The 14249-nt window shown below is 45.2% G+C and overlaps 1 pseudogene; it reads left to right on the top strand.

Moving 5' to 3' along the window:
• Positions 1-3557: 3557 nt before the first annotated feature.
• Positions 3558-5147, top strand: LOC113836937 (annotated as a pseudogene).
• Positions 5148-14249: the final 9102 nt, after the last annotated feature.

Genomic DNA, 14249 nt, shown 5'->3' with positions numbered 1-14249 from the left:
GGTGCTCAACCAGCTCAGTGTCATCCAGGAAGCTCCACTCTGAAGCATAGAAGCATGGCCAGCCTCCCAGGGCAATCTCTCAGGGTTTTCTTTCCTCCCTGATCTCAGTGGGACTTCCACTTGTGGCGTCTGCCCCAAGAGCAAGTGTAATGTATGGGGGGAAAGCCTGGAGATTTCAATGAAAGACTAGAAGTCTGGTCATTTGTGCTAAGAGAATGTGTGTCTGCCTCTCTGTTGCAGGGAGAGAGCAGCCTCATATACAGACTCACAGCACAGTGGAAAAACCCCAGGTGTAAGAGCCCAGGTTTTCACAACTAGATGTGATGCCAGTGGGGCAAGGCTGAGTCTGTAATCCAGGACTAGAAAACAGGATGTGAAAGACCCCCATGGGGTGGGATTCCTGGGACATACACTCGGGAGCAGCGACCCCCAGTCACCAGGCGGAGATGAGAGCTTGATGCCAAGAGCAAGAGGCTATTTTATTCAGTAACTGGGGCTGGGGACCAACTAGTTACTCACGCAGGAACAGAGGAGCTGGACCGCGAACTCCTGTCTAGGGGCTTCTTAAAGGCAAAAACTTCAAACAGACGGGGTCTGGGGTGGTCGAGGGTAACAGTTCTGATTGGCACATTCCAGGTGGCGGACCACAATCTCCGGGCTCAGGGGTCGTTTAGGGCACTTACATGTTCATCTCTGGGAACCATTTGTTCTTTAACTTTAGCGGCTCTTTCCTGTTAGGGTCTTAAATTTAGCTTCTCACATATCTACAAAGGAAACATCTTAGGCTGGGGTCCTTCAGGATCTCATTGCATAGCAGGCAAATGAGATACCATCCAGTCAAAAAGGCAGACCATAAGGGTGTGGGCCATAAACTACCGAGTTGCTATGGTTACTTAAGGTCACACAAAGTACAGAGTCAGTTAGTGACTCTACTAATTAAGGGGGATACATTTGACTGAGATAAGACAGGACAGGAGGTTGGGGGGGCAGGTTACAGGGTTTGTCAATTAACTTCGGGGCTGGGGAATCTTTACAACCAGCAGGGCACCTTTACAACCAGCAATCAGCAAAAGAATGCCAACAGGAGTGATGAATAGTCACCTCTGCCTCTCTGGGAGCCATCTCAGGTGCCAGCCATGTCATTCCCAGCCATCAGAAGCTCCCCCTCTCTCTTTCCTTCAGAGCCCAAGTCTTTTCAACCTTCAGCAATTTTTTTGATCCTTCAGATGTACTTGTGGTTTTTGGCTGACAAGCAACTCATTGAGACCCCGAGGTCACTGCAGCCCAACAGAGAGGCTAACTGTGTAGGACCAGAAACAAATGACACACATTGGCTCCCAAGGCAAGGGTATCAAATGGGAGTTACTTTGCATGCTGGGGTTGCAACTATACTTGTTGCTCTGGAGGGAAAATGTGTCACAGTCTCCTTCACTGCAGACTCAGGTGTTCTCCTGGCTCAGGAAGTATATTGATATCGTGTTCATAATATCATGAAAAACAGAAGCTAAAGAGGAGAAGAGACAGATGAGGCATATTCAGTTTATTATAAGGCCCGTATAATGCATGGCAGAGTAGAGGGAGTAAGAGAGAAGAGGAACAGGGGTAATGGCTGACCACCATGGCCGGTCGCCATAGAGAGGCAGAGAGAGCGTGTAGGTGGGAGAAGAGAGAGAGAAGCAGAAGCAGAGAGAGAGAGAGTAAAGAGAGCGAGCAGCAGGGAAGTTGGAACTTTTAAAGGGAAGACTGCGCATGCCCACTGAGGTTCCATGCATGCCCAGAGTCCTCACCCAGGCAGTAATGCGAGGCAGGTTTTGTGGTGATGACATAGCACGTTTTCCTGTGCGAGCCCTGACTGTTGTTGGGCGGGGTCTGTCTCTTAAAGAGATATTGCCCATCAGCATTAGAGCCTGAACCTTTCGAAAGTATTTAGTTTGGCAAGCTTCCAGAAGCTCAGCATTTTTCTTTTCACAAAATTAAATGGGGAACATGAAGGGAGATATAAACAGTTTTAAAACCAATATTATACACTGTGCAATTAACTTCGTAAGGAGTGTTTGTGACGATAGTTCTGGATTTACCTCTTATAGATACATTCTATAAGTTATGTTCCTCTAGAGCACCCTGACAATCAGTGATATACGGTGATAAGAAGGACAGGATGCAGGTAAAGGGGGGACCTGTAAGTCATGAAAAAGTTACGATGAAAATTGCTTTTCTAGTCTCAGCTCTGCCATAGGGTATTCTTATTTTGTGGTGAACAATTTAATAGAAAATGCAATTGACAGTGAAAATCTAAAACCATAACTAAAGATCCAGGTCTTCAGAGTGGCTATTCCAGCTGTGTGGAAGTGCAATGAGACACATAGGTTGCAGGACCTGGTAAGTGTTTGAGTGGCTAATAGAATGTACCACACTTGTGGATTTTGCCTTTATAAAGTCCCTGCTCACTCAGTTAGGGGCCGATTATAGACCTGAAGTTTCAAGAATGGTTGACCCTGGCCAAGTCTGTGTGGCTCAGTGTCAGGGCGCCAGGAAAATTCCATTAGGGAATTTCTCAAGGTCCAAACCTCTGCTTCCAGTAACCAGGAGCTCAGGTATGCATTGAATTGGGGATGCTAGCTGCTTTGCTATTGAACAGCATGGCCTCAGTGGAGAATGTCCCCTAGTTTGCATCTCTGCAGAACTAAGCATTTGGCTAGGCCTGCACTTTGGCAGAGGGCTAGGTGCAAGTAACAAGTGAGGACAGAGTTAGGAGGCATATGGTGGAGGGGTCTGCTGGGGGAGAGGGAAATGGCCAGAGGAGCACGTTTAGATTACAACCAGGAAAATGCTAAATAAAGAAGAGCCTCCAGTTTTGCAGCATGGAACTGAGAGCTCTCTAAAGATGACAAGATGCTTGTGTCTGGTCTTTATCACCGTTGGGTTACTAGGAATTTCCAAGTCCACGCTCCCCCACTCAGGCAGAACCTCATGACTTGCCGGGTTTGGGGCTGAGAATTGCCGAGCCACGACAGCTCAGTAAGAACTTGAAGTTCATAGAGCTCCTCCTGGCCTTGTCCTCTGGGTTGAGAGCACCTCATTTACAACAGGATGAGGCTTCTCTCTGACCTCCTATCTGTGATCCTTGGCAATCTGTACTTCCTGAGAGTGGCCAAACAGTGGAGTACATCAGACTTGAAGAGCCACTGAAAGGGAGAAGTTTTGTTCAAGGTGAAATAGGTGTGCTGGGGCCACAGCTTTCACCTTAGACAGGACCGGTGTGGCCCGGTCCCTCAACCTAGGGACTTCAGCATAAAGGGCTGAGCTTCTGCGGTTAACCCAGGCACTTTACTGTGAGCAGGGCAAAGCCCTCTCTGTGGACACAGATATTTTTGTTCACTTGCCAAAGCCATGTGTGGCCCTACCAGCCTGAGCAGCCGGAACAGCCGCAGCCTGCGCCCTCCACCCGTCCCGGGGTCTCTTTCGCCCTTCCACCTCCTCCATCCCCCCTCCTCCTCCCGCTAGCGCGGTGTGTGTGTGTGTGTGTGTGTGTGTGTGCTCGCCTTCCCGCCAGCCCCTGTTGTTCCCCCCAAACCACCCGCTTCCCGCCCTTCCCCTTCCCGCCTGCTCTCAGTTTCCCCTCAGTCGACTGGAGCCTCCAGTTTTGGCTTTCACTCCCACCAGTGACCAAAGACTTGACCACTCCAAGTCCAGCTCCCTGTGACTACTAGACATGGACACCGGTGTGACTGAAGATGGGTTAAATGTCACTCTCACCATCGGGCTGCTTATGCATGGAAAGGGAGATGGCATTATCATCGGAAAGAAAGGAGAATCCGTCAAGAAGGTGCGCGAGGAGAGTGGTGCCCGGATCAACATCTCAGAAGGGAATTGTCCTGAGAGAATTATCACTTTGGCTGGCCCGACTAATGCCATCTCAAAGCCTTTGCTGTGATCATTGACAAACGGGAAGAGGACATAAGCAGCTCTATGACCAATTGCACAGCTGCCAGTAGACCTCCCGCCACCTTAAGTACGGTAGGTGGTTCCTGCTGTCAGTGTGGCTCCCTCTTTGGGAAAGGTGGTTGCAAGATCAAGGAAATAAGAGACAGTACAGGGTCTCGGGTCCAGGTGGCAGGGGAAATGCTTCCCAACTCACCTGAGCGGGCAATCACCATTGCTGGCATTCCGCAATCCATCATTGAGTGTGTCAAACAGGTCTGCGTGGTCATGTTGGAGACTCTCTCCCAGTCGTCCTCCCCACCCCACCCCCAAGGGCGTGACCATCTCGTCCTGGCCCAAGCCCTCGAGTTCTCCAGTCATCTTTGCAGGTGGTCAGGCCTATACCATTCTAGGACAGTATGCCATTCCACAGCCAGATTTGATCAAGCTGCACCAGTTGGCAATGCAACAGTCTCATTTTCCCATGACCATGGCAACACCGGGCTCAGTGGCATTGGATCCAGCTCTCCAGAGGTGAAAGGCTATTGGGCAGGTTTGGCTGCATCTGTTCAAACTACTTCTCATGAACTCACCTTTCCAAATGATATGATTGGCTGCATAATCGGGCGTCAGGGCGCCAAAATCAATGAGATCCGTCAGATGTCTGGGGCACAGATCAAAACTGCAAACCCAATGGAAGGATCTACTGATTGGCAGGTCACCATCTTCTAATGCTGGGTCTGCTGGCAGCATTAGCCTGGCTCAGCACCTTATCAATGTCAGGCTTTCCTCGGAGACAGGTGGCATGGGGAGTGGCTAGAGCCGAGCAGGTTCATCCATGATCCCTTCCTGCTCTTCACCACCACCCATGATCCATCTGTGTAGTTTCTAAACAGTCAGCGATTCCAGGTTTTAAATAGTTTGTAAATTTTCAGTTTCTACGCACTTTATCATCCACTCATGATTTTTTAATTCAAAGCTTTTTAATTCCTTTATCTGTTCAGCAGTTATGCTGAGATATCCATATTTAGTTTTATAAACTTTAGCCCTTTTTTTTTCCTTTTTTTCCCTTTTTTTGGTTCATGGATTTTTGTTTATCAAGGAAATGTAAGAGTGGAATATTAATACATTTCAGTTTAGTTCTGTAATGTCAGGAATTTTTTTAAAAAAATTAAAAGATGGACTGGAGCTTTTTCTTTGTGAATAGAAACTGGATGGCACAGTGACTTATGTGGGTGTTATTCCTGTCTTGATGTTATTTTTATACCTTTAAACCTTCACAGAGGCCTGGTTGGGTTTGAATAGAATTAAGGTATTCTCTTCTGTTTAAAAAAAAAAATGCCATGTCTGTGGGAGACAGACCGTGGATAGAGAGGGGCTCCTCACCTCACTCTGAAGATAAATAAATGAATAACTAAATAACAACAACAACAAAAATATCTGGACCAGGGAACAAAGCAGCAAATTTTGCTGCCCTGAAAGCGGTCCTTTAACCAGTGTTGTCACTTAAGACAGTTACCCTTCATCAACATTAATTGTCCTAGAGCTCAACCTTTATACACATAAATCAAGTGGACAAAAAAGAAAAGATACTTACTCAAAAGTGGTGGTGAATTCTTTTGATCCCAGCACTAGGTAGGAAGAGATAGGCAGTACTCAGTGAGTTTGATACCAGCCTGGTCTAGAGAGTGAGTTTCAGGACAGCCTCCAGAGCTACAGGGAAACCCTGTCTCGAGAAACAAAAGCAAAAATAAAACAACGCCAACAACAAATAAAAAGAAAAAAGAAGAGATACTTATTAGGAGACAAATAGGTGGTGGTTCTTGCTGTGCACCCTGAATTTATCAGAAGACAGATGGTCACCGAACTCTACCACACTACCAAATCTGTGGGCGAGTAAAACTGCAGAACTGCTCTGGTCCAGATATTATTCTTAGGTTTAGGTCGCCCCTGTCCCTGGGTTGCAATTAGAGAGCTGCAAATTTCAAAAGGGTATGGGAAACTAAATCTGAGTCGTCCCTCCTTTTATATCCCCCAAAATAGACTTTCTGTAAAAACATAAACAATTTTCACAGACAAATACATTTTTTTTGTGTTGTTTCCTTAAAAATTAAGGTTTCTCAGTTTTGTAACTAATTAGTGAACCTTAAGTCAAGTCCTTTTGTCCATTACTGGGCTGATAAACTTAAGATTATCATGAAATCCAGGGAAAGTAGACAGGTCTACAGGTGGTGACACTTGGCCTCTGTGAAGAGGTCACCTGGGGAGCTCCCTGAGAGCCTCCTCCACGCTCTTGTCCACACCGCGGCTTCCAGTCAGGGCCTGGTTCCTTGTGGCTTGAATCGGTCTCCCGCAGATCCCGCCGTGGTGAGCGCTTGTTTGCCCAGCCCAGGAGATGATGGACTGTGGTCATTTGTTCCTGTGTGAGGAGCCTGAGGACGGGACCGTGTTGTGAGAGGGAAAGCAAGTCTGTCCCCTCCCCACTTGCATTGTATGTCGGCGTGGTGGTCCATGTGTTGGGGACGTCTGCGAGTGTTTTGTTGTGTTGTTTGAGCAAGTGAGTGTTGAAGAGGGAGCAGGTTTGTGAGGTGTTTGTTGTGTTTGTCGGGAGTCCTGGAGGCCGTTGTGAGTCGGTGTGTTTGTTGTAAGGTCCGTCAGGGGGCGGTGAGGTGTTGGTCTGAAGTTTTCTCCGAAGGAGGAGTATAGGCTGAACGTGTTACGTCATCCAAAAGCGGCTTGAAGTAGGAAGCTGTCGGTGTGTTGTATCGCCGGCTCTGTTGGCGCAGGCCGGTAGGATTTGCTGAAGATTCAGAGGCAGGTGGATCTGAGTTCGAGGCCAGCCTGGACTATACTTTTTCCTTCCCAGTTTTACCCGACTCTCCAGTTAACTTTCGTTTGTAGCTACCAAACTTTCTATAAATATTTGTTTTTAAACTAACGCAGTGTTACGGCAGGATCCCCTCTCTCCGGGATACCGTTACTTTCCTTCTTTTTTTCTTTATTTTTTTCATGCATATACATTTATTAAAACAGAATTTCTTTGATAATTAATTGGGCCCACAGGAGCTGTTAAAGAGTAAGCTAAGACAATTTTGCTATATCCATAGTTTGAGACTGATCTTCTGTGTGATTCAATAGACGCTTCTGTAAGACTCAGATGGTTCTGAATTTTTTTCATCTTTAGAGTTTCATGTTGTAGAACTAGAGTCATTTCATATATATATATATATATATATATATATATATATGTGAATTACAAACAAGATTGAATTACATGACGATCCCAGTTCCTTTCCTCTCCCTTCCTCCTCTACCACCCCCCAACTAAAATCCTACCTGTCATCTGTCCTTTCTTCTAATCTACACCTGACTCAAAATTTCTGCTTCCTCATGACCTCTGCATCCTTCCTTTTCTTCCCTTCTCACTCTCGTAGCTTCCTCCCCCCTCTTCCCATGTTCTCAATTTTCTCAGAGGATGGTGACCCTTTCCCCTTCTCCAGGGGACAAAGTTTGTCTCTCTTAAGGTCCTCCTTGTTTCCTAGTATCTCTGGCAGTGTGGATTGGAGGCGGCTAATCCCTTACTCTATGTCTAAAATCCACATATGAGTGAGTACAGATCATGTTTGTCTTTTTGTGATTGGGTTACCTCGCTCAGAATGGTTTCTTCTAGTTTCATCCATTTTCCTGCAAATTTCAAGATTCCATTGTTTTTTTCTGCTGACTAGTACTACATGTTTTGTAAATGCACCACATTTTCTCTATGCATTCTTCGGCTGAGGGGCATCTAGGCTGCTTTGAGGCTCTGGCTATTACAAACAATGCTGCTATGAACATGGTTGATCAGATGTCCTTGTTCTATGAGTGAATTTCCTTCTTGTCAATGCCTATACTTGAGCAAATTCAAAATGCAATTCAACTGAAGATAAATAAATAAATAAATTACAACAACAACAACAACAACAACATCTGGGCCAGGGAACAAATTGGCAAATTTGGCTGCCCTGAAAGCAGTCCTTGAACCAGTATGGTCTCTTCAGGCAGTTACCCTGACTCAGCATTAATTGTCCTAGAGCCCAACATTTATACAAAGAAAGTGGAGAAAAAGAAAGATACTTGCTGGGCAGTGGTGGTGAATTCCTTTGATCCCAGCACTAGGTAGAGATAGGTGGATCTAGGTGAGATTGAGACCAGCCTGGTCTACAGGGTGAGTTTCAGGACAGCCTCCAGAGCTACAGGGAAACCCTGTCTCGAGAAACAAAAGGAAAAAGAAAAACAAAAACAAAAACAAAAAGAAGAAGAAGAAAGAAAGAAGAAAAAGAAGAGCTACCCATCAGGAGACAATCGGCTTGTTGTTCTTGCTGGATGAGGGACCGGTGCTCCCTGCCTTTATCAGAAGACAGATAGATGGTCACCAAACTCTACCACACTACTCATCTGTGGGCAACTAAAACTGCTGAACTGCTCAGGTCCAGATATTATTCTTAGATTGAGGTCGCCCCTCTCCCTGGGGTCCAATTAGAGATTTGCAAATTTCAAAAGGGTTTGGAAAAACTAAATCTGAGTGGTCCCTCCTTTTATATACCAAGAAATAGACTTTCTGTAAAATCACATACAATTTTTACAGACAAATACATTTTCCGTGTTGTTTTCCTTAAAAATTAAGGTTTCTCTGTTTTGTAAGTAATTAGTGAACCTTAAGTCAAGTCCTTTTGTCCATTCCTGGGCTGATAAATTTAAGATTATCATCAAAGCCAGGTCAAAGTAGACAGGTCTACAGGTCCTGACACTTGGCCTCTGTGAAGAGGTCACCTGGGGAGCTCCCTGAGAGCCTCCTCCACGTTCTTGTCCACACCGTGGCTTCTTCAGGGCCTGGTTCCTTGTGGCTTAAATCTCCTGCAGATCCCGCCGTGGTGAGCGCTTCTTTGCCCAGCACAGGAGATGATGGACTGTTTAGATTAAAGTCTCTTTATTCAAGAAGACACCAAGGCAAAACACAGGCCAGAGCTAGGTTATAGAACCCAGCAAGCTCGGTCAGAACAAAAGGGGCCCGGGCCCCCACGTGCAGCCCCTTAAGAAGCTCCCTTGTGTCACCCTGGCTTTCCTTCACCACGCCCTTTTGGGCGAGTCCCGGGTCCACCTGGTACCTGTCCCAGGACTATATGGTGGGGCTAGGGTGTCTCCCTACAATTCCCCTTTTAGTCTAAAAGAGAATTAAAACTTAATAGTGTAAAATATCCAAAACTAACAATCATAAGGGTGAAATACAAGAAGATACAATAATCTGCTATGGTACTTCCTATGTCTATTCTACCTAAGTCTTAAATTCATGTGGAAAAAGTGTCTAACTTGAACACCTTCTTCCAATCCCAACTCTAAACAGTAAGAAGGTCATTCTTAACTAGGCTTACACTACCCTAATACACAATAATGGGGAACGGGGGCATAGCATCTTCTAGGTTACTTCCTGCTGAAATGGGACGATGGTAGTCATGTGGGGGCCCTGTGGGAAAAAAAATGCCAGTACAGGGAAAGTCTCTAATGAGTTATGTCTAGTCCATGTTAGATGAGATTTGTTTGATTGAAGATCTACGTTGAAATCCTCAACTTGATTGAAGTCGTTACTCGAGGTTTTGGTTGGAGTGTCAGTCAAAACAGAGTGAGTTGAATCCAGTGTAGTCAGGAAGGTGTAGTCCAATTCCTTTTCCGGGGCATGTAGGGATTGCTGTCAGGCTGGGTCTTGTTGGCTGTATGGGACTCAAACATAAGTGTCATCAGAGAAATGTTCGCTTGTTTATGTATGTGTACCGGGAAAGGTACCTTGACGAACCTTGACGAACAACGATTATGAGAGGGTGTGAAAGAAAAAGCCAATAAAAGACAAAGATAGTCCTCTTATTCTTTATTTATTCTGTATTACAGCAATTGGCTTTTTGATATAACACAGAAACTTTTAAATGTTAAATAACATGCTTGGATTTTAGAGTAGGAAAGCCAAATCCAACTCTAAATCCAGTCTCGATTTAGTTGAATAGGGACTAGGAAATGAATAGACATAGAGTTATTCGAGAGACAGCTGTAAATTTTACCATATGGCACGTTCCTTTTGTTGATGGTTATAGCTACATTCTTTCCTTAAGTATCCATACATGTAGTGTCCTTTGACTTCTAGAGGGGGGTTCCTCAGAAAATACCTGTCAGTCATCCTTGTGGAGGGGGTTGTCTTCCTCAACTCGAATCTTGATCAATTTTGATGGTATCCAAAGATTTTCTTCTCCTGTGGAGACAAATGCAAAACCCCTACCCCAAGGTAACACATGTCCAGGTTTCCATACCGAGGTCAGCACATCTTTATAATACACTGGTTGGTTCAGTTTAGCAGTTTTTTCCGTAGTCCAGTGTCTTTCCGCAGCTGTCTGTCCACTGTCATTGGCATTAAGAAAGTTTAACGTTAATAAAGCATTATGTAATCTATGTTTGGGGGGTTTTGACTTACCAGCTTGCCTATGGAGCATCTCCTTAAGTGTCCTGTTAGACCTTTCAACGACTGCTTGTCCTGTAGGGTTGTGTGGTATACCTGTGACATGCTTAATGTTATAATATTTGAAGAACTGTTCCATTTTTGTGGAGACATATGCTGGAGCATTGTCAGTTTTTATCTGCGCCGGTATGCCCATAACTGCCATCACCTCCAGTAGGTGTGTAATAACGGAATCAGCTTTTTCAGAGTTGAGAGCAGTAGCCCATTGGAAACCTGAGAATGTGTCAATGGTATGATGCACATATTTCAAATTTCCAAATTCTGTAAAGTGAAAGACATCCATTTGCCAGATCTCATTCCTCCGAAAGCCTTTAGGATTACATCCTGCTGGCAGTGGAGTTTGGTTATAAAAGGAACAAGTAGGACAGTTTCTCACCATCTCCTTGGCTTGTTGCCAAGTGATGGAGAAGCCCTTCTTTAAACCCTTGCTATTTACATGATGCTTTTTATGAGCGCCACCTGTTTAGATTAAAGTCTCATTATTCAAGAAGACACCAAGGCAAAACACAGGCCAGAGCTAGGTTATAGAACCCAGCAAGCGCGGCCAGAACAAAAGGGACCCGGGTCCCCACGTGCAGCCCCTTAAGAAGCTCCCTTACTTCACCCCGGCTTTCCTTCACCACGCCCTTATGGGCGAGTCCCGGGTCCACCTGGTACCTGTCCCAGGACTATTGGACGGGGCTAGGGTGTCTCCCTACAATGGACTGTGGTCATTTGTTCCTGTGTAGGAGCCTGAGGACGGGACCGTGTTGTGAGAGGGAAAGCAAGTCTGTCCCCTCCCCACTTGCATTGTATGTCGGCGTCGTGGCCCATGTGTTGGGGACGTTTGCGAGTGTTTTGTTGTGTTGTTTGAGCAAGTGAGTGTTGAAGAGGGAGCAGGTTTGTGAGGTGTTTGTTGTGTTTGTCGGGAGTCCTGGAGGCCGTTGTGAGTCGCTGTGTTTGTTGTAAGGTCCGTCAGGGGCGGTGAGGTGTTGGTCTGAAGTTTTCTCGGAAGGAGTAGTATAGGCTGAACGTGTTACGTCATCCAAAACTGGCTTGAAGTAGGAAGCTGTCGGTGCGTTGTATCGCCGGCCCTTGTGGCGCAGGCCGGTAGGATTTGCTGAAGAGGCAGAGGCAGGTGGATCTGAGTTCGAGGCCAGTCTGGACTACACTTTTTCCTTCCCCAACATAGAAGCTTAGTTCACTTCTGTGACTCTTGAGTTTTATCCGACTCCGGAGTTACTTTCATTGATAGCGACCAAGCGTTCTATAAATATTTCTTTTTTAACTAACGCGGAGTTATGGCAGGATCACCTCTCTCCTGGATACCGTTAATTTCCTTCTTCTTTTTTTCTTTATTTTTTTTATGCATATACATTTATTAAAACAGGATTTCTTTGATAATTAATTGGGCCCACAGGAGCTGTTAAAGAGTAAGCTAATACTATTTTGCTATAGCCATAGTTTGAGACTGATCTTCTGTGTTATTCAATAGACGCTTCTGTATTACTCAGATGGTTGCGAATTTATTTTTTCATCTTTAGAGAGCTCTCAGTTCCATGTTGTAGAACTAGAGTCATTTCTTTTCTTTACACATATATATATATATATGAATTACAAACAAGATTGAATTACATGACGATCCAAGCTCCCTTCTCCCTCCCGTCCTCCCCTATCACCCCCCCCCACTAAAATCCTACCTGTCATCTGTCCTTTCTTCTAATCTACACCTGACTCAAAATTTCTGCTTCCTCATGACCTCTGCATCCTTCCTTTTCTTCCCTTCTCACTCTTGTAGCTTCCTCCCCCCTCTTCCCATGTTCTCAATTTGCTCAGGGGATGGTGACCCTTACCCTTCTCCAGGGGACAAAGTTTGTCTCTTTTAGGGTCTTCTTTGCTTACTAGTATCTCTGACAGTTGGATTGGAGGCTGCTAATCCTTTACTCTATGTCTAAAATCCACATATGAGTGAGTACAGATCATGTTTGTCTTTTTGTGATTGGTTACCTCGCTCAGAATGGTTTTTCGAGTTCCATCCATTTTCCTGCAAATTTCAGGATTCCATTGTTTTTTTCTGCTGAGTAATACTCCATTGTGTAAATGTACAACATTTTCTCCATCCATTCTTGCTTGATGGGCATCTGGGCTGCTTCCAGTTTCTGGCTATTACAAATAATGCTGCTATGAACATGGTTGAACAGATGTCCTTGGTGTATGACTTTATTTCCTTCTTTTCAGTACTTATACTTGAGCAAATTCAAAATGCAATTCACCTGAGAAAATTGCCATGTTAGTGGGTCATAGAAGAGACCACTGAAACCTTCCAGGGCCACTAGCTGAAGGGAACAGAGCTGCAGATAAATTAACAAAACTGATAGCTCTGTCCCAGGTAGAGAGAGTGAGACAGTCTCATAACTTTCATCATCAGAATCGCAGGATTTGAGAAAACAATTTGGCTTAAGCAGAGAGACTGCTTGTCAAATCATCAAACAATGTGGAGTGTGTCCACAGTATCTACCTGTGGCTAATTTAGGGGTGAATCATCGAGGCCTACTCCCCAACCATCTATGGCAAATGGATGTTACTCATATTATAGAGTTTGGCAGGTTGAAATATGTACACTTGACAATTGACAAATATTAGTTTTCTTAATGGCCACTCCACAAACTGGAGAAGTCACCAGACATGTTATAAGTCACTGTTTAAGATGTTTTGCTTACGTGGGAGTGCCAAAAGTTATAAAAACAGACAATGGGTCTGGATGCTTTCCAGCAAATTTGTGCTCAATGGAAAATTGATCACAAACAGGTATTCCTTAAAATCCCCACGGACAGGGAATAGTGGAGCAGTCCCATAGTGCTCTAAAAAGGCAGCTGCAAAGATAAAAAGGGGAGAGCTGTGCGCCTAGTCTCCACATGATGCGTTAAACCACGCACTGTTTATCGTAAACTTTTTAAATGTGGATGCTGGTGAGCAATCTGCTGCAGACAGATTCTCCCATGCCAGAACTTGGGCAAATTTCGCTCAGGTCCAATGGAGAGATTCATGTACCAGACAATGGAGGGGATGGGACCCCCCAATTATCTGGGGTCTAGAGCATGTCTGTGTTTTCTCACAGGAGGAGAATGAGGAGCACTGGTTATCGGAACGGTGGTGAGATTCGTGGAATAGAGAAAAACTGGATTCTGTGTCCACAGGAGAGGGTGGTCTGAACCAGCTGGAGTGAAACACTAGACCTTTGTTCCTGAACCTTGAGGACATCTGCCCTACAGCCTGAGGAAGAAAGTAGACAGACACCCAGTTCCAGTTTCACCATGCTTTCCAGGGCCCCAGCTTCCCTACAGACTGACTAATATAGCATCCATGTTTTTCTTTAATGCTGAGAAGAGTGGCAGGACCTGGTCAGACAAGAACCTCCACCTACAGAAGGTCACACCGGTGAAAATTTGTGCTTGGTGTGAGGTGGGTGAATCCACTTCTAGTGAAGACTTTTGAGGTAGGAAGACACATGCCTTCAATTCGGGTCTTGAGGCAGGAGCACACATTTTGAACATGGGCCACACCTGCTGCTGGAAGCCTATGTGAGGACGAGGAAGAAGGAAGCTCTTGCTCTTTGCCTGCTTGCTCTCACCATGCTAGGAAGTCCTTTCTTACCCTGGCACTAGAGCAGTGTTTCTTAACCTATGGGTCTCTAAGCCTTTGGGGTCACATGTCAGATATCCTGCCTATCAGATATTTACACTGCAATTCATACCAGTAGAAAAATTACAGTTATGAAGTAGCAATGAAAATAACTTAAGGTTGGCAGTCA

The sequence above is a fragment of the Cricetulus griseus genome, chromosome 8 (assembly GCF_003668045.3).
Source record: "Cricetulus griseus strain 17A/GY chromosome 8, alternate assembly CriGri-PICRH-1.0, whole genome shotgun sequence".
Classification (NCBI taxonomy): Eukaryota; Metazoa; Chordata; class Mammalia; order Rodentia; family Cricetidae; genus Cricetulus; species Cricetulus griseus.
This window is presented reverse-complemented; position numbering and strand designations above follow the sequence as displayed.